A 22,485-nucleotide genomic window follows, 5' to 3' on the forward strand; every position below is an offset into this window, starting at 1 on the left:
CACATGGCTTAGTCCATAAGTTATAATAGTATCTTTCAACTCAGGAGCATACCAGCTATCAACACTTGAAGGTGAAACACTAAATGATCCCACCATTATCATTCACCTGAAGAAGTTCTATGCCTAAAACTCCTCAATGTATCTTGCTAATCCTATTGAAAAGACCAAAAAAATCAAAATATCCAAAAAGAAGAAAAAGAAAATAGTAAATAAAAATAGGCATCCAATGGTGAAAACTTGGCAATTCAAGTGCCTTAGATAGGTACCTTGGTGAAAACCAAAAAAATAGGTGTCATGTGTACTTGCCCTTCCCATTATCTATCAATGATCTACATCCCCCCACCATCTTTCCCCACATCTCACTGTCCATCTCCCCATTTTTCCAAGGTGTTCCAAAGATCCTATTACCGCACTATCACTATCGCTGTCCCCATCCCTAATCTTGGAAATCAAATTAGATTAGTGTATTATATCATGGCACTTCCCACATATATCATATTGATGTATCCTATCACATATTTCATATCACCTATATCATAATAGGTATCTCCTCTCTCTTATATCATATCCCTTGTATTTATAAGAATGGTGTACCATACCTTGTTTCACGCTATGTCCTCATCCTTAGCTTTCCCCATTGTAAATAAAATTGTTATCCTATCATCTAATAGTCCTATCACTCTACATTTTTGTATAGTAATCCTTGAACATATCCTAGACAATTTTTTGTACATCCTAGTTGTTGTCCTTCCTAGTCTAGTCCCTTTGTACATACCTCATTTTCTCATTCAGGTTCATTTGTGTCTGGTCATAGACCATGTTTTCTCCTTAAAAAGTTATTTTTGAACCCTCCAGCGAGATTCCTTGTCATCCAAGACTTGTCCTAAGAAATTTATAGTTTCCAAATTTCTCATCATCCTAGATACTACCAACAAGTCCTTGCAAGATGCATCCTTCCTCATGTCTAATCTTGGTCTATTAGTATCCAATCCTACCAATCTCTTTGGAAAAAGGTTACTTTTTATGGATTTATTCTCTCTTTCGATGTTGTATTTCACTTTTCAGTTCTTAAAAATTCTTTTTCCAAGCAATTTGGTTGTTCCCTCCTCAAGGTTGCCACAATCTTTTATATCATGGTGTACTACAAATGAGGCAATTAGAGTGTATGGTTTTGATCAGGCCTTTTCTACTTGTGAGTCAGTCGGATGTGCCCCTTGCATGTTCCAAGCATATGATCATTTCTGATCACATGGTGCAATTGGGAAATATCATTTTCTTATGGATTACCCAGTATCATTTCCACTTTGACTCCTCTAGGATTCATGTGTGATGTTAGAGAAATCCTTGTGTGCTTCTTTTGAGTCAGTCCTATGTAATATTAGTGAATAGGCCTTGATGTTCTTGGTAACCTTGGCATATCCCCAATGTTCTTGTATCAAACTAAGTTCTCAAACTACATGGTGGTCCTTCTTTATGAATTACCCCACCCTTAAGCTTTAAGAAAATTTTTACCCACGCACTACCTTTATTTTCATGAATGAAAATCTCTCCCATCTCCCTTTATCACATCAATACAACCAATCCTACATATTCTTATCTTACCATACACATGTGTCCTACCTATCCTATAGTTTGTATTCCCAAAGCATCCCTAGTTCTCATGTTTTCCTATCCCCATTTCACCCCATCACACAGGTCCAATCTAACAACTATCACCTTTTCCAATCCCCTAGACCATCAAATCTCCCTCAATCTCCTACCTCACAATAATTAAGTTCAAATTTGTGCGCATTATCACCCCCCCCCCCCAAACCGAGGCTATGGTCAATTAGTGATATGTCATAGGCCCATGCTACCCATCCCCCTACTCCCACATTCGCTTCCCAATCATTATACTCACATTTACATCACATTATTCATCTCTTACCTCATTATCATGGTATTTTTAGGTTCAGTTATCTTTTGAATTATCATAGTCTTCTTAGGTTCATTTTAGTTATCCTCTTGCATCATCATAGTTCAAGATTTTTGTCAAGTTATCATATGCATCATCATAGTTCTTTTTAGATTCATTTGCATCATCATAGTGTTAGATTTCTTTTACCATTTGCATCATCATAGTGTTAGATTTCTTTTACCATTTGCATCATCATAGTGTCAAATTTCTTTTAGTTACCGTTTGCATCATCATCTAGTGTTAGATTTCTTTTAGTTACCACATCCACCATCATAATTTTTGGGTTCATTTTAGTTAAAATTTGCATCATCATAATTTTTAGGTTCATTTTAGTTATCCTTTTGCATCATCATAGTCTTTTTTAGATTCATTTCCATTATCATTTGCATCATCATATTTTTTAGGTTCATTTTAGTTACCATTTGCATCATCATAGTGTTAAATTTCTTTTAGTTACCATTTGCATCATCATAATTTTTAAGTTCATTTTAATTACCATTTGCATCATCATAGTGTTAGATTTCTTTTAGTTACCATTTGCATCATCATAGTTCTTAGGTTCATTTTTATCATCTTGCATCATCATAATTTTTAGGTTCATTTTTACATTATCATTCCTTGCATTTTTTATCTCATACACACACATCACATCCTGCATCACAAAAATGTCAATAACATCATGCATCTCATATATCCCATAAACAACAACATATCCTACATCACAAAAATATTAGTAACATCATGCATCTCATATCTCTCATAAACAACATCACATCCTGCATCACAAGACGTTAGTAGCATCATGCATATCATCCACAACATCCCATCCTGCATAACACATGTCAGTCCACATCATACATATATCTACATGCATCTCATAAAAATATACAGTACAATAAAATCCCATTGGCACAGTACTCATTGGACACATATCCCAACCCCAAAGAATGCTCATCATATCTATGTATCATATCCTCAAAGGATTAAAAAAATACATCACCCAACCCTGAAAGAATACATTAGTCCATCATAAGCCCAATATAGTGTCCATGTAGTCCATATATCAATGCTAATACATCTAGGTATGTGCCTAAAAAAATAAATCTCTATCCAAAATATCCTAAACATCACAAAACTGCAAAATATCACTACTCATCTACATCCTCGTTCATTGCCTCCTCTCTGTGTGACTCATAGGGGTAGCTCTCGGCACCCTATGCCGCTACTGGTGGTGGTGGTGGCCTCATCCTCTCTCCTCTAGTCCCTAAACTATCTGCCTCATCCCTCATCCTAGTTGTCTCCCTCTCCCATCTCTAGCTCTATGGCTCTACCCTATCTGTTGAGACCCACTAGTCCTCTAATATCCCCCAGTGCTCCACCCACTCTCTCCACCACCCTGCATGCATGTGTGCATGCTAGTTATACCCAAATGCATTGACCGCCTATAATGCTCAATCTGATTAGCTGGCATGGCTACATGGTATCTACCCTTATAGAAACCTTCTCTCTCGCAGATCCTCCACCTCCCCCCTCAGTCACCTTAGCTCCTCCAACCCTCACCCCACCGCCATCTATGCCCTAAGAGTCACTAGCTCCACCACCATCATGTCTCTCTCCTCTTGCAAAGTATCCACCCTCTCTGACTCCATCACCTCCAAATGCCCTGACTTCAACCATAATCCCCCTAGCTCAATATTTTCTTTGTCAAGTTGTCCTTGGGTAGCATCTCACTCCCTCTAGAACTAATCTTTCTTATCTCTGAGCTAGTCCCTCTTACGGTGTGTTTCCTACAACAACTAGCTCATGGCATTGTATGCCTACTACAAGAATGCATATCTCCCTACCAGTCCACCATCCCCTCCTCCCAATGATGAGCCTCCTCCTCCTCCTCCCCCAATCAACTCTTGGGCCCCCTACCCTCCCTTATACTATGGCCTCACTTCTTGCTACCTTCCCTCCTCGTGCCCCTTCTCCTCCTCTCCCTCCCTCCATCTTCTCCTCTATGGTGCCTCCCCCTACACCACAAACTCCACCCACTATCTCAAGCCCCTTGCCTCATATCTCCCTCTCCTCGCCACTCGGGTTATCTCTCTTACCACCACCATTTCCCTGGTCACTTGTACTCTCCCCACTAGCCTCAAGATTTGAAACTAGTCCCTATAGCCCTATGTGGACCCAACATCTATCGCCCCATCAAACTAGTCCCCACCCTGGGGTGTCATACCCTACCATGCTTGAAATAATCTCTCTCTATAGAGGTGACCCAAAGAGTGTAACTGACTCCCTGATAACTCTCTAGTACCATACTGGATTGCCTAGCACATCTTGCTGCCAACCAAACTACTGCAACACCTTATTTGGTTGATACTACTTTGTGATATAGTCTCATCACCCAAAAAAACATGGTGATAAAGTGTATGGCAATTATTGCCTCTCCTCTGCCCATGGATTGAGACCTATGTATGACGTCTATGTTACTACCTGGAGCTCATCGATTTGGACTCACTAGTTGTCCACCTCCTCTATATGGTTGTATGTCAACGAATCTCTTGAGTTGTATACCAATGGATCCTTAGGCTAACTGTCCCTACACCTAATCAATCTAAATATTGCAATGTGCTCCCAAACCCATACCTATAGTAGGATTGGAAAGCCCATGCTCCTCCCTTGGTGGCACCCTATGCCCTGATATACTATCTAATGTAAATCCATGTATAGCTTTGCAAGTATCAATGAGCCCCATGTAGTTGGGACTCCCTCACCTATGATCTAGCTGATCATAGGAATCAAATCCAATGTAAATCTTGTCCCTCTAGTATCTGGAGAAATATACCCCAACACTAGCCCACACACGTAGAAATATATTCGTTGATCTGTGACTGCCTAATCCAAGTGCTCATCTAGTGCAAATTGATCCCTCTAGATCTAGAACTAGACCCTGGGTCCCACCAATCATCGTACTACCCTCTCCCCTATAACTAATCTCACGACTATCATTGGCATGCCCTGCACTAGCAACTGGAAGATCATGTACATGTCCTCCAAGGTGACAGAAATCTCACCTATTGGTAGATGAAACATCCCTATCTCATTGTGCCAGCATTCACACAATGTTGACACCATCGCCATGTATGTACAAGTATATGACAATCTAGCTAGATACCCCAACCTGATAGCGTCAATCCTAGCCTCATTTTCTGGTGTGAACTACTTCCCAACTTTTAGTACCACAACACATCACTCTCATGACACCAATGTATCCAGTGACCATTGTATCCATAAAACAACATCTATGTTAGTTTTTCATTCTGTTAGCCTCGTATACCTACATTTTTTAAACATCTCTTTACCCCTAAAAGCTAAAACCTTTCACCGCATTCCTGCAAATGGTATTGCATTCCTACGACCCATCCATGTGCCTGTGTTCTCGTAACTATAGATCACAACAGGAATGTGTCTCCCATTTCTACCCTTGGTCAAACCTTTTCTCATTCCCATGTTGACTTTACCCTACCCCATCCTTACCCTATAGGACTACATTCCTGCTAATAGGAATGCTTTCCCACATCCAAAATCAATATCTCACAAAACTTGTAATCCATATTCACTCTCCACCGAAGTTGTAAGTCAAATTTACTTTCCTACAAAAAATAGCTTACAACCCTCCATTTCACCCTTTACCCTCATCCATTTTGAGTGATCATGATCCCCCTTATCCCTAGCATGATCCTGCTAGACCTATGCCTACAAGAATGCCATTTCAATTTTTTTGGAATGCTATAACATAAAAATACAAAATCACAAGAAAAAATTTTAGTGCCTACCAAATGGTTTGGTGTCTGTTGTGCCCACACTCATCATACCACATCTGCTCAATGCTCCAGTCAACCTTGCGTAGCCATCATGTTGTCTAATATAGAGCTTATAAATAACAATATGTTGATGTAAATATGAGAGCAGTTACTCCTTTTTGACCCTCTGGAACCCTCTTATAGGCCCCCTATGGTGCCCTACTTCCCTCTTTTACACCTATAGCCCTTCTTTTTCCTCCAGCCATTTTATTTTTACAATTTTATTATAATTTTAACCCTCTTTTAGTCCCTTTGTGTCCTCCTACTCACCCCTGGCTTCTTGTACCTTTTCAAGAAGTCACTGAGCTATGTCTTCTCTCCCTATCACCTTCTTGAGGGGGAATGGCATAGTCCAGTCTCTCCTCTTTCTACTCAAGACTAAGGAAACTCTGTTGCTTTAAAAATCTTCTTTGTGTCATTTATGTTCAAACTTCTTTGAAATAGTGTTGTCCCAACACTATGTCAAAGAGGGGCAAAATGTAGACACGTAAATCTAATTACATCAATAAGTAATACTATTTGGTCATCTTCTATGACATTATTTATTAAATATTAAATATTTAATTAATTAATCATCATCTACTAGTTAATTTATTTATTTAATTAAGTATGGTCCAATGGATAAAATTAAATGACAACCCAAAGTCAAACTATCAATGAAGTCCTTATTCTTCCATAAAATTAAATAATTGCACTAAACCTATTTAATTTAATCTCACATCCCCTTTTATTAAATTAATCATTTAATAAATCAATTCTCAAACCCCTAACCATTCCTAAACCCTATCATTATCCAAATCTAACCCATTCACCCATGCTAACCTCACTTAGCCAACTAATCAACCTATCTCATCAATGCTAATCCACTTGCATCCTAATCCCCTTCTAAGCTAAGCCTAATCTCCCTCCTAAACATGTGCACAACTTTAAACAAGGATTAAGACTTCATAACCCAAGCCAAATTCAAAGTCCTATCCTATTCTTCTTACATTCTTATCCAAGGACTTTAAGGCTCTTACATACCTTAATGGATCTTTAATGCCTCTTACATCCCTCTTCCATGCTCCTTCTCCCTCATAACTCCCTTTGACCCTTCATTTTGACCCTCTTCCCCCATACAATTGCCTTGTGACACTTGTCACAAGGCTATGGATTTTAAGAAGCACAATCCATGTACTTCCCCTTCCTTGCATCCTAGCCCTCCATCATCATTTCTCCATCCTTGCATCATAACCATCCATCTTAGCACCCCTTAGCCTATAAAATGGACCCTTCCCCTCTGAAAAAAAAAAGAACCTTTTATGATAATGCTATAATGCTATTTTGAGAGCCTAAAAACTACCAAAATACCATCTATAATGAAAAAATTCCTTCATGCTCCCATTGTTAAAACCCCTCACTCACCCTCATGATCAATTATAACTCATCACTTGAAGCTTGAAGTACACTTGAGGACACATCCATATCATTGGACACATCAAAGTATCAAGGTCACATTTGGAGAGCTCACTATACTTGGTTTATTTTCTCTATAATGTCTCCTTCATCCTTGCATATGTATTCTTGTATTTCTTTAGTTGTGAATGTTAGATTAACTTTAATGTTCTTTTCATACTAGGATTTTACACCACTACACTTATATGGTCTCAAACAAGCCCCTCGGGCTTGGTATGAGAAGATTGATTCGTTCTTGCTTGCATCACACTTCACATGTTGTCATTTTGATCCTACATTGTACATTCAACATCATGAAGCTGATCTATTGATACTTGTGCTATATGTTGATGATCTCATTATTACATGTAGCTCACCCTCTATGATTCAGAGTGTTCAGCGAGCTTTGAAAGCGTAGTTTGAGATGACAAACCTTGGACTTCTAAACTATTTTTTGGGCCTACAGGTTGTTCAGTCTTTGGATGGGATGGTCATACTCTAGTAGAAGTATCCTCTTGATATGCTTTAGAGATCCAACATGCTTGATTGCAAGCCTTCTCCCACACCTTTTTTAGAAAGGCCAAGGTTGTCCTTGCACCAAAAGATCAACTTGTCAATACCCAATACAACCAATAGTCTTATAGAGCCACATGAGGTGGTTAAGCCATGTCATGAATCCTATGAGGGACATTGGCCTACTACCATCAATCCCCCTCCCAGTGTCACTCATTGTGGCTTGCAAGATTTTAGCATGTGACCAAGTTCTGATACCAATTCTTAGAAAGGCTAGGGGGTTCGTTGCACCAAAAGATCAACTTGTTAATGCTCGATACAACCAATAGTCTTATAGCACCATAGGAGGTGGTTAAGCCATGTTGTGAATCTTGTGAAGGACGTTGGCCCACTGCCAACAACCTTTCCAATCAAGTATTGTTTTATCTACCAATTTCTCTACTCCTATAGTGAATTCCACTTTATATAGATAGCTTATGGGTAGTTTGTTGTACCTGACACACACGTGTCTTGATATTTCCTTTATGGTTGGCCTTGTCTCTTGATTCTCTCATGATCCTCGTGAGAGTCACTAGCAAGTTGCCAAAAGTATTTTGAAGTACATTCAGGGTACTACATGTTATGGCATTCACTATAAATTAAGGGATCCTCACATTGTTAATTATATAGACTCATATTGGGCTGGTGATATTGATTATTAGAAGTCTACTTCTAGTTTTGTTTTATCTTTTAGTTCTAGTCCTATCACATGGTCTTGCAAGAAGTATCATGCTCACACATTTCATCTATAGAGGCAAAATACAAGGCAACTTTGCTATAATGTCCTGTTCGAGGACATTCTTGTATTCATCTTTTATTTTTATCTATTTTGTAATATATTCTTATCTAATTCCCTTTTCATTGTTTGATATCCTATATTTATATGCATATTCTCCAAGAGTCATGCCCCTTCATTAATATTAATTACATTAATAAGATAATAAGATGATCATATTATATATTAATTATGATTATATATTATATTTCAGCATATTCCTTGTTATATTTAATCACATATTATATTTCATCATATATATTAATTAATATCATATTTTAATATCTAATATAAGTATATATATTATATACACATATAGTTATATGATAAAATATATAATAATATATATATTCTTAATTTATATACATTATTAATTATTTTAATATAAGTATAATACTTATATTATACTTATCTATTATTAGATTATATATGTCAAGATGGGGATATCACAGTCCTCCCTTGTCAAATTTGCTTGCCCTCAAGCAAAATCTTTCATACACAAGCTTTGTCATAGACACAAAACATACTTGCATTCAAAACGCCAAAAAGATTTATGAAATATACATTGAATGAAAACACGAAGTATACACAATGTAGACAGATCATGAAAACATGAAGTAGACACGATGCAGACAGATGAAGACACGGAGCAAACATGATGCAAACACATAAGACACACATTATGCATTTCCTTAATTGTGAACCTGCAACCAAAAAATCATTAGTACACATTATATATAAATCAATCCCCTAATAGGGTGTTTATATTCTCAATCCATTTATTAACTTGTCATTTCCTAAATATGGGAGGAGGAACCATAATAGGGTGCCTTGTTACCCAACTAGTGAGCCTCACCATTCTCCCTCATTATCGTTACCTCTCTCTGACCATTATTTCCAAGAAGGTGCCCTTGTATGATGTACCTTGGGATATCCTGTCACCGTAGGCCTTACCCAGTACTCGTAGGCTTTATTCGGTACCCCAAGTGATGTCACCCAGCCCATTCCACCACAAGCCTTATCTCAACTTGGAGAATCATGATCTTAAGGTGATTCTATCAACTATTTTCCAATAAGAAGTCTTTTAAAGCATAATCTTTGAAATATCAGATAGTTAATCTTATCATTCAATTATAGGAGGAGTAACCATAATGGGGTGCCCTATTACCCAAATTAGTGGGCCTAACCATTCTCCCTCATTATCTTTACCTCTCTCCAACCATCATCTCCAAGATAGTGCCTTTGTCTGATGTACCCTAGGATATCCTGTCACCGTAGACCTTACCCAGTACCTATAGGCTTTATCCAGTACCCCGAGTGATGTCACCCAGCCCATTCCACCGTAGACCTTACCTTATCTTGGAAGATGATGACCTTTTAATCAGTTTAACAAAATTATTTGTGATAATAATTGAAAACTAATCTCATTTAGAAATTTGAAAACTTAATAATATCTTATTCCTTAATTGTTTGATTATGACCTATTAACTTGGCCAAATAATCACACTCCCTTATAACTATTCAATTATAGGAATGAATAATAGATATTTGAATGTTCAATATTCATCAAAATTACTAATAATAATATTTCATGAAAATATACAAAGACAATAAATAACTTACCTCATTACCTTTTATGTGTCATCTTTTTCTTTTTATCTTCCTTTGGAAAATTAAATGATTTCCCTCTTTGATGACCATCAAGTTCCATTATATTTTAACAATCTCATATTTCTTCCACACCATATCCGGAAATAACTAGTACTATATATGTTTAGGGTTTTGTAAATATATATATATATCTTCCTTCGTTATCATATTGCTACAAACTGTATATTATTTTGAATGACCTCTTGGTCAGATTCTTCGCATTACATCTAATCTGTTTCATATGACTAGTTGAATTTTTTTTCATATATGATCAGAGGTTATTAATGGAGGGTTCCTTATATCAGGCAATATCCTTACATATTTTATCTTAATCCTCTCTTTAATTATCATCGTTTTGGGTCCATCATTGATAGGCAGCATACAAACCCATCATGAATTAATACCTAATCTATGTCTTGTAGTGAGTGTAAGTGAAAGCTATATCTGCATGGATGCAAGATGCTGTTGGGATGGTTGTTGAACCCTATCTACTATGGCGTGGGGTTGTGCAGACCAAGTCCCCTTAGCCACGCCCTTGGAAATCAATTTCTTCTTATGTGATAATTCTAAGATTTCACTATGAACCACTATTCTTATATTTTAATTTATTTTTTTCCCTTGCCGAACTTGAATTCCTTTCGTTGCTATATTGAAGCTGCTACACTTTACTTTGTAATTACAAACTCTATGTTCTTCATCTCGCTTCATAACTCAAATGCCAAGTTCATTATTTCCCTTAACTTTGTCTACTAATTAATGAATAATATGTAAGATATACATAAGTAACCCTATATATATATATATCAGCAACAACCCGTTATTAGGTATGCAAGTCTAGGGGTCATTGGCATTTCGTCCATTGATCTAAATTAGAAGATGAACTTGGGTGCTCACAGCTGGAGTGAGTGGAAGCTCCAGATTGAATGAGGATTAAGGGTGCTTGCACCATTTTTACCATATCTTTTTCCTCGATCTAACCAAAGAGGAGTCTTCCCTTTGAAACCTAAGTTTTATGCTTTCCTCTCCATGCTAACATGCTCAAGGTATTGTAATCTGTGTGATGCTATTCTCCATTCTCATGCTCGCAGCCAAATGGACCCTTTTATGTCTTCATATCTCTATAATATTTAAAAATTCTCAAAATATTAGATTGTGTACAAAGTGCAATTGAATATTCCATTAATTATTTCCTGAAGACTTGCATTGGGAGATATTGTAGATGTTGGTATTTCTCAAGGTTTGGCGGATGCATTATGTGATAAAAATTAATTTCTCTTTAAAATATTTAGAGAAGTATTTTAATGTCATTCATTCTTGAAAACTATGAAAGTCTAATCTGCTGGTGAAAATTCTCCTTTACCAGATTATTTAGATATGATAAGGGTTGTTCTCGTCATGAAATTTCTACCCATTGCCAAATCTTTTCAATTTCTTATTGAGTAGTCAGTTTTGCAAAATAAGTTTTGATGTTGTTTCAATTTTAGATTATTGTTTCCGAAGTAGTAAATATATTCCTTCGACTAAAATAATCACAAGCTGGTAGGAAGACCCGCTCTAATACCATTTGTAATGTCCTGTTTGACGACATTCCTATATTCGTCTTTTATTTTTATCTATTTTGTAATATATTCTTATATGATTCCCTTTTCATTGCTTGATATCCTATATCTATATGCATATTCTCCAAGAGTCATGCCCCTTCATTAATATTAATTACGTTAATAAGATAATAAGATGATCATATTATATATTAATTATGATTATATATTGTATTTCAGCATATTCCTTGTTATATTTAATCATGTATTATATTTCATCATATATATTAATTAATATCATATTTTAATATCTAATATAAGTATGTATATTATATACACATATAGTTATATGATAAAATATTTTATATATATATATAATCTAATAATAGATTTTATATATATAATCTATAGATTTTATTAGATTATATATATAAAATCTATTATTAGATTATATATATATTCTTAATTTATATACATTATTAATCATTTTAATATAAGTATAATACTTATATTATACTTATCTATTATTAGATTATATATGTCAAGATGGGGATATCACATTTGCTAGTTATTCAGGAGGTTTTATGGCTTCGATAAATGATTATAGAGTTTGGATTTCCCCCTAATAGTTGCACCTTTCTTTGGTGTGACAATCAAAGTGCTTTACACATTTTTTGCAACCTAGTTGAGCATCAGCAAACCAAGAACATTGAGATTCATATGCACTTCATCAAGGATTTGATTCATGATGGCTCTCTTAGCTTGGAGTATATTCCCACTACTGAGCAAGTTGTAGACATCTTCACTAAACCTTTTGCATCCCCATAATATATTCAACTATGTTCTATGCTTGGGGTGAAGGAAGTTGTCCATGGGAGCTCTCAGTGATGAGTCCTTCCTTCTTTTATTTTTAGAATTCTTCTATCTCTTTTTGGAGTAGGGTTTTTCCCACGTGGTTTTCCCTATATCTCCATTTTTTCAAAGATTTGGTTGTGTTAGGTACCTCATTAGACCATGTTGTTAGGACCCATTTATGCTTTCAGCATTGTAGTTTCCTTACTTTTTCATGCATTGTTTGTACTTGCATTATTGCTCATTGTTGGTGTAAATAAGCATTTATTTATTACACTTACTTAAGTTTACTTAGGTTAATGCATTATTTAATTATTTTGAATTATTTTATTATTCATTTAGGTGATACACTTAGGAGTTTGTGTACTCTCATGAGTTATGCAACTCTAATTATGTACGTAGTATCTCCAACATGGGAGTTTGCATCATTCACTAAGTTGTCATGTTGACAACATAGTTATTCACACTCCTAATTCAGCACATGTTGTCTACACCACTAATTTGTGCGATACACCATTGTAGGCTTATCCTCACATTATCACACTTAATTCTATGCTTAATGGAGGATAACGCATATCTGGTGGACATGTGCCTAGTTGTATGACTTATCATGATGCTGACTTCTATGCATTCTAGAAGCTCTCCAGAGGCCTCTATATACAGGCACTCCTAGTGTACTCTCAAGTTAGCACATTGAATGAATATTTTCACTCTAATCATATACTCTCTATTGGTCTATTGTTGTGCTTGTGTTTGAGTTCCTTGGTCTTAGGTGAATTCTAGCCTAAGCCAAATTCTTACATGGTATTAGAGTTGAGGGAGATTCTCTACACATAGTTGTTCGAGACCGTGCATGCTTCATCACCTCAACCTAGATCCGGAGGATTTGCAAAAATTAGGAGTATCTAGAGCCAGATCTAACCTCACTGTTGCATCCAGAGCATTGATTCGGTGAAGATCGACTATAAATTTGCCTATGCTGGGTGAAAGTTGATTGTGAGACAAAAAAAAATTGCAAATTGAAACCTAAAGGCCCTGATTTGTAGTTTAGGTATGATCTAATTTGATCTGATTATTTGCATTTTCAGATCTATTAATTCTCTATAATTTGCAAATTATTTGCCCAGTTGGGCATTCAAGCAGAGAATTTTTTTTGCAGAATCGAGCTGTCAGATCCTGGCTCTATAATTTTGGAGGAATTATTTTGTATTATTTTATAGGGTTTTTTATTAACTCTGCAGGCTAATTATTCACTCGACAAACCATATACCAAATATTTCCGATGACCACCGACAAATTTCCAACTGATTAGCGACTTCATCATAACCTTCAGTGGTCCGCTATTTGATTTCATTGTTGTGGGTTATGTTTATTAAACTCCGCATATGTTTTTCAATCCACGAATGTGGGACAAACTTTGAAAAAAATATTTGGTTGTGCATTAAGATTTACGACACCCGTGAAAGGAAAAGCCAAGTGTTCACTATGAGAAACCTGGCCAAACAATTCGACCCCCCACGAGTTTAAAGTTTGGCATGGGAAAAGGAATTTCAGCACCGCTACAAATTAATCTAGCCATGCATTGTTTTACTAGCCCCACTACAGGACACATGGCGTAAATTAAATTGATCACATGGTAGTGCCTAGTTCTATGTACACCACGGTGGATGCCAATCTGCCAGACATGGTAGCCATGACAGATCACTCCAAGTGATCAGCAGGCTACCACGTGGCACAAAGAGCATTTTCCACATGTACACAAGCCATGTCACCACTAGTGACATCATCATCCAATCAGCATTGAGTCAGAACTTCACTGTCAATCTGCCATGTCAGCATCTAGCAATATGACACCCATGTCAGTGCCTTATACAGTCATCATCTGATTTGGCTGCCATGTCATTTTTTGCCACCTATTCATATAGTATGTACAGTAAAGACGTATGGATCTATACACTGACATCATCGTTAGTATGATTGACATCATCAGAGGCTTGAAGGTACGCTGACATCATCCTATACCTGAGACTAAATTTGATGGTCATTTAATCATCATTACTAACCAATTAGAACTACTACGATGGTTGTATGACCATTAAATTTAACTCCATCTTTTGCTGATGCAACCCCTCTCTAGATTGATTTTTGATTTTGCAGTCTGACTTCAGGAGGTCATAACTCAGACATCTGGACTCCAAATCAAGTATAATTTTTTTTGAAATTGGGTAAAATTTCCTCTTTTTTTTAGTGGTCTAGCTCTTTTTTGGTTTGGTGCATGGATTTGTCAAAATTTGCATTTTTTTGGTGACTGTACCTACATAATCCTACATTTTGCAACTTCAAACACTCTGTACGTACACATTTGGAGTTGAAAATAGGTTCCATTTTTTTTAAAGTGCATTATTGTTCATCTACTTTCTAGATCTATAGTTAGATTGTAGGGTTGTGTGGAAAAAAGTGTCACTTTCAGCAATAGGGTCTTTCTTTTCTTTGTATTGCTTCAAGATTGTAGCACATTGTAAAGTTCCAAATTTGTAATCCATTAAGAGGTTGTAACAAGCAAAATCAAAAGTCCACGAAGACCAAAATTAGAAAGTGGCCCATTATAATTACACTACTGATAAAGAGCCCAAAGTATCTATCTTGGGGGGTTTCTTGATTTAGTGAAAGGGGGGGTGTTCTTGGTGTTGTGTTCTCTCTTTTTTGCACTTTTTTTTCATTTTTTGCATTATGGGCAACTTTAATTTTCCCAAATTAACTCCTCATAACTATGCTACATGGTCCATCAAAAAATGGTATCACTTAATGCATAATGGAGTTTCACAATATGTAGATGGCACTCTTCCTAAACCAACAGGTGATAAAGTTTCAAAAAGTGATATTTTGGCTTGGATAGCAATGGATAGGAAAGCCCTAGGTGATATATGTTTAGGGGTTGATGATAAGATCATGTATCAAATTAAGAAGTGTACTACATCCAAGGAAGCTTGGGATACCCTCGAAAACCTTTATGGTAAAGTGTTTGAAGAGGATGTTTTCAAAATTGAAGATGAGCTTGTCTCCTTAGATCCTAAGTCATTTGACTCTATATAGGATTTCATCATCAACGTGAATGAATTAAGGACAAAGCTTACTAATTATGGGAGTTCTATCAAAGATGACAAACATATTTATCTCATACATAACAAGCTGCCATCGAAATATTCCACATTTGTATCTTATTTTAACATCTCAAAGACTACCTTAGGGTCTACCTACAAGAAAGTCACTTTTGACGAATATGCTAAATTGTTGGATGATGAAGAAAAGAAGTTGAAATCAATGGGGATTATCAAATCACCTCGATCTAAAGCATTGGTGGCCAACAATGAGGGTTCTCAAAATTCAGCTAGATAGTTTTAAAATAGAAGAAATGGAAGAGAAAATCAGAGGATGTAGAAAAGACAACACCACAATCCAATCAAAAAAGCAAGTCCTCAAATTCCAACAAGAAAGGGGACAAAAATAAGGAGAAGAAGAGGCATGCTTATTGCAAGAAATCGAGTGATGAAGAGCATGAGTGTTATCTTAAAAAGATTGATAAGTTGACCAACATCATGAAGAAACATAATGTTCCATTGCCTAATGCTTACAAGGATAAAGGGTCTTCTTCAGATTCAAATGGAAAAGGGCAAGCACTCATGGCTAATTCAATCTCTTCAAAGGAATGGATATTTGACTCAGGTACCTCTTATCACATGGGTTCTTCAAAGGAGGACTTTTCTTCAATGAAGCAATCAAAGGTACCACACATCTTCATGGGAGATGATAGAAAAATGGAAGTTGAAGGGAAAGGAAGTGTGGAGGTGGAAAATGAAGAGTCTCAAGATGTTCTCTATGTTCCAAACCTAAGTTCAAATCTCCCTTCAATCTACCAAATCACTCATCTCAAAGATGGAAATAGAGTTGAGTTCCTTCCTAACTTAGTATAGGTGCACAGTCTCAAAGATGATTCATTGGTTGCAGTGGAGAAGGTGAATCATAACAAAAGGTTGTACTCTTTCTCCCATCTTGTGCCCAAGTCTCCTTCAAAGGCCTTGCTAACACAATCAAATTCAAACATGCAATTATGGCATGAGTGGTATGGTCATCTTGACTTCGACTATCTTCAGCAATGTTGCACATACAAAATGGCCAAAGGTCTACCTCAAATCAACATTTCCAAAGGTGAATGTTCAACAGATTCAGTGGATATGCATCTAGAGGAGAAGTTATAGAGAGGGAAGTCTTCAAGAGCACCAAGTGTTCTGCAGATGGTTCACATAGTATTAGCAGGTCCTTTTGCATTCATACCAAGGTTGCTACATACTCACTTTTATTGATGACTTTTCAAGATACACTTGGGTCTATTTTCTTCATCATAAGAATGAAGTGTTGGACATATTTCAAGCCTTCAAGACTCATGGAGAATGGAAATCTAGGGAAGCCATCAAAGTACTTTGAATGGACTTATGGACTTTTGTAGACTTGAAGGCATTGATCTTCAAAATTTGCCAACATTCAGTCTGCATAAGACAAATGTTGCAGCTTTGAGGATCTACACTCTTAAGTCTATGGAAAGTTGCATGATACAGGCCAAGTCTCTAGATCCATCATTAGAAGTCGAAGCAATCTCTAGTGCCATTCACAATCTTAATCAATCTCCTCATCCAACCTTAGATGGCAAAATTCTTTTTGAGGCATGGTGCAGCAGAAAACCTATTGTGACACACTTCAAAGTCTTCAGTTGTCCTGCATGGGCAAAGATATCTTCCAGGGGATGCAAGGCACAATCACCTCGGCCTTGTACTTTTATTGTTTATGAAGACAGTGTGAAGGCATACAAACTTCTAGATCCTGAGATGCATCAGATTTTTGTGGAGAAGGATGTATTCTTTGAGGAAAGTTCACCCAACTTTTCCTTTACTCCTCTTCACAAATCATACAGTGTGGAAACTGATAGTGACACTAGCCATAGTGCTTCAATAGATTCAGACATGTGGAGTTCTATCAACAATTGTAGTGAGAGGTCACTACATCAATTTAGTCCACATGCATACATAGCCATAGTGATAGGTCCAAAACAACAGGGTACATTTAGTCTTCTAGGTCTAGATTCAATGACATGTTTGGGGGACAATATTGATGATCGACTTCTTCTTCTTGATGCAGAAGTACCTTCTTTAGTTGTCACGAGGGATCCATCCAACCTTCTTGTTCATTTTCTACATGATTGATCCTCATAGGTTGAAGTGATTGCGGATACTTATGATCAGTAATTGCAGCAAGGTTCTTCATAAATTGAGTAGATAGATAGTTCTTTGGGACAGCTTCTTCAGTCAGTTGAGTAGGTTTCAGAGACATCACTTATCCATGGGATTCTTTGCACGCACAGTGGAAGCATCTCATTTGTACCTTTAGCATTGTTTCTTCCTAAGGGGAGGAACACCATTCTACTGTCTTGGATCAGCTTCTTCATCATAGCAGTCACTGGTAGGCATTCTTCTTTGGGGGGGAGCCTATCCTATCTCTCTTCCTCTTCTCATCATTCTCTTATGTATATACTAGATGTATTTCGTAATGGGGGGGTCTTGATTACTCCATCCATCCATACATCATGTGTGTTTTTCATCTCTCTTTTTGGGGGAGGGTTTTTCCCATTAGGTTTTCCCTCTTTCTCTTCTTTATGAGAGATTTCATCTACATTATGTACATGGGTACCTAACACGGCCTAGTAGCCAGGACCCATTATGTATTTCATCCTAAATTTTGTAAGCTTAAGGGAATTCCCCTAAGTTGCACTTTAGGGGAGTTGTTGGTGTAAATAAGCATTTACTTATTACACTTACTTAAGTTTACTTAGGTTAATGTATTATTTAATTATTTTTCATTATTTTATTATTTATTTAGGTGAGACACTTAGGAGTTTGTGTACTCTCATGAGTTATGCAACTCTAATTATGCACATGGTGTCTACAACATGAGACTTTGCATCATTCACTGAGTTTTCATGTTGACAACATAGTTATTCGCACTCCTAATTTAGCACATGTTGTCTACACCATTGACTTGTGTGCTACACCATTGTAGGCTTATCCTCACATCATCGCACTTAATTTCATGCTTGATGGAGGATAACCCATATCTGGTGGACATGTGCCTGGTTGTATGACTTATCATGATGTTGACTTCTATGCATTCTAGAAGCTCTCTAGAGACCTTTATATATAGGCACTCCTAGTGTACTCTAAAATTGGCATATTGAATGAATATTGTCATTTTGATCATACTCTCTCTATTGGTCTACTATTGTGTTTGTGTTTGAGTTCCTTGGTCTTCGGTGAATTCTAGCCTAAGCCAAATTCTTACACTCATCTTAAGGGGGGTGTTAGAGTAAAGAATTTATTTTATTTTATTTTATTAAATTACCTTTACTCCCTTCTTAAGATTTCCCTTCATGCACATGCATTCTCATTTAATAATTAAATATTAATTATTAAATATCACTTACCTCTTAGGGTTTCCCTTTTAAATTTTATGATCTCCTTTGTTAGAATAATTAGATATTTTCTAATTAACTCTAGTTTGCTTAAGCTAAACTTTAGGCATCAAAAAAATTATTATCTTAATAATTATTATGACGTAACCTAGGTTTTACCTTTTAGGGTTTTGATCTCCTTTATAAGAATGATCTCTCTTTGTAATTAACACATTCATTCACTTTTGACTATAGCAATCTCTTTTTTTGTTTATCAAGAATGTCTCAACTGTGGATCTGGGAATTCCATCCTCCATAGTGCTTCTCTCTTTGTGTGATAGGTGTTTGTATGTGGGTGGCTTTGATACCACACACAGGCATTGGGTGAAGTGCCAAACTGCAAAAAAAATGTGACCAAAATTCCATGTTGTGACCTTTGAAAAATGCGCAATTAACTACCAAAATAATTCATTGATCACCACCAAAAATTTACACCTAATAATGAAGGGCATGGAGTGACATACTGATTATTTGGGTGTTTGGAGGATGGGCACGCCAAAACAAAGAAAGTAAATGCCTTAAAAATTTCCAAACTTGGCAGCAATCACCACAAATTTGTTAGCAGAGATCCTTCTAGCCTGCTTCTCAATAGATGAACTTCAATTAGATTTGAGTATGCATTTTTTAATGATTTTTTAGCACTTTTAATCTGCTTAGGACTCCCACACGTGTGTCACGTCAATGCCTGCAGTTTTGGGACTTTCCTTTAGCAACTTTTATTGGCTTAAGGGCTACATAATATTTTGTTGGCAAAAATTTTTTGGCCTGCATCAATTTATGCACCATCCTCTCCTTTTCCAACTCAAACTTTGGGCAAGACACCAGCCACATGACCCCTACACATCCACTCATGCATATGAGGACTGTGAAATTTTTGGTTAATTGCTAATAGATGTTTTTGTGCATGCATTCAATAGGCCTTTCAATTCACCTTGTACACGTGAATCATTGCCATCAGATTTCTATTTTTTGGCACTTGCCCAAGATTGAAGCATTGTTAATGAGGATATTTGGTGTCTGGTTTTATGCCTTTGAAACTGGCCCTACATGCATATTATTTGACCAATGGACTTCATCTTTTGGAATTATATGATGGTTTGACAAACTTTGGCAATTTGTGATTTTTTTATGCATCTGGTTGGGATTCTCTCATGGTGCTTTTTGACTTTATTTACCACATGCCCTTTTGGCCACTGGATCTTTCTTCCATCATCGACCCTTTGTTTTTGGATTTTTTCTGGTAATCAAATATTTTTTCCAATAGGGGTCATTTTACTATCAAATTTATGCTTGTCACTCGCTGACATCAACATTGCATCATCACTCATGTCACTCCTTCAGGCTCTATTTGGACATACCTTTAGTTTTTTGCTCATAACTAGTGTATACAGACTCTATTGTTTGCAACCAAGATATCACTAGAAAGTTGGTTTCATGCCCATTATAGTGGTGCATGCACTTTTTAAGTTTTGATGCATTTTTTATGTCTTTTTCTACTACTGAAGTTAGGGGTATAGTTTTGCACTCTTGGAGACATATCTTGAGCATCTGCTCTCCAATTTGGGAATTCTTTCTATCATTGAAAAGGTCTTTCAAAGATCTTTCCATTGATTCTAGTTGTTTTTCTAGATTCTTCTCCAAGCACATTCTTTTTTTTTTTTTGCAATTTTGCATTCTGGTGGATATCTTGATTTTTCTAGGTCTGCGGTTGATTTTGTTGCTTCAGATAATTCTTCATGGGTTGTACTATCTATTGTATCAACCTTATGTCTCTTCTAGTCTTTCTAGGCATCTATTGTATGCATTCTTGCAAATGTATTGAGATAAAGTGTCATATTGCATTTGTATTTTTATTTCAATTTTTTGTCTCATTCTTCTTTTTTATTCGAGCAATGTGATCTAAGGAGACTCATGCAAATTATATGTATTCAATATTTTTTCGTATGTATTACATGGATGTAGTGGCTGGTACCTATGCATTTCAATGAGATGGATCATTTACCATATAAAAACTCTTCTTTTCATTCCTACTTTGATTGCAACCTTCCATATTTGATTGATGAACTCTTCAAGCTTTGGTGTTTTATGCCATCTGTATGTTTGAGTTCAATTATTTGCCTTTGTGTGCATCCTAATTCGATACAAATTATAGTCTTCTCTACCTGGTTAGGTTCTATTTCAGTGGAGGTTCTTCATATCATCAATTACTTTGGCATAGCTTTGCAGCTTCCACATGCTTCAGTGGTGTTCTTCATGATCATATTTTGTTCCTATATTCTAGAGCATTCTTTAGTTTGGAGGCTTCTTCAGTCCTTTACTAGTTCTTTCAACATTATTTCCATCTATTTTTGGAGTAGGGTTTTTTCCATGTGATTTTCTCAATTTCTCCTCTTTTCATAGATTTGGTTGTGCTTGGGTGCCTCATCAGACCTTATTACTAGGACCCAAATTTACATTCAGTAGTAGTTTCTAGGTTTTTAGCTACTCCTTAAGTTTATCTTAAGGGGGGGTGTTAGAGTAATTAGATATTTTTGAATTAACTCTAGTTTTCTTAAGCTAAACTTTATGCATCTAATAATTAGTTCTTTTATTAATTATTATGATGCAACCTAGGTTTTACTTTTTAGGGTTTTGATCTCCCTTATAAGGATGATCTCTCTTTGTAATTAACACATTCATTCACTTTTGATTATAGAAATATCATTTTTTGCTCATCTAGAATGTCTCATCTATAGATCTTGGAATTCTATCCTCCATAATGCTTCTCTCTTTCTATGGCAGGTGATTCTTGGGAGTTGTGGGGTTGATCTTTGATCAATTGTATATTTCAATTTAGTATTTTAGTTTTATAATATATTCTTGTACATTTTCAGAGCCAAACCCTTTCCTTCTCTTGTCTTTTTCTTCTCTATGATTGGTTCTTGCATGCAAGTGTTCTACTGGATATGTGGATTTGTTCTTATCAAATCCTTCAAAACATTATACACATCAATAATTGGAAAATCTACAATATGTTGTACATACAAGACCTAACATTGCATTATAGTTGGTATTGTTGCTAGATTCTCTACAAATCCTAAAGAAAATCATATGATAGCAGTAAAAAAGATACTAAGATACCTGAAAGAAATAGAAGACTATGGTTTATGGTAAAATAAAAGTACCAAATTTGAGTTGAAATTCTATATAGATGTTGATTAGGCAGGAAATATTGATGATAGAAAAAACACAAGTGGAGAAGCTTTATTTTTAGAAAGGAGATTGATTTCATGGACAAGCAAGAAGAAAAACTGTAAATTTCAAAATCTAGAAGAGAGGTT

Source organism: Cupressus sempervirens, chromosome 9 (genome assembly GCF_028749045.1).
Source record: "Cupressus sempervirens isolate cs-2001-9-10 chromosome 9, ASM2874904v1, whole genome shotgun sequence".
In the NCBI taxonomy this organism is placed as follows: Eukaryota; Viridiplantae; Streptophyta; class Pinopsida; order Cupressales; family Cupressaceae; genus Cupressus; species Cupressus sempervirens.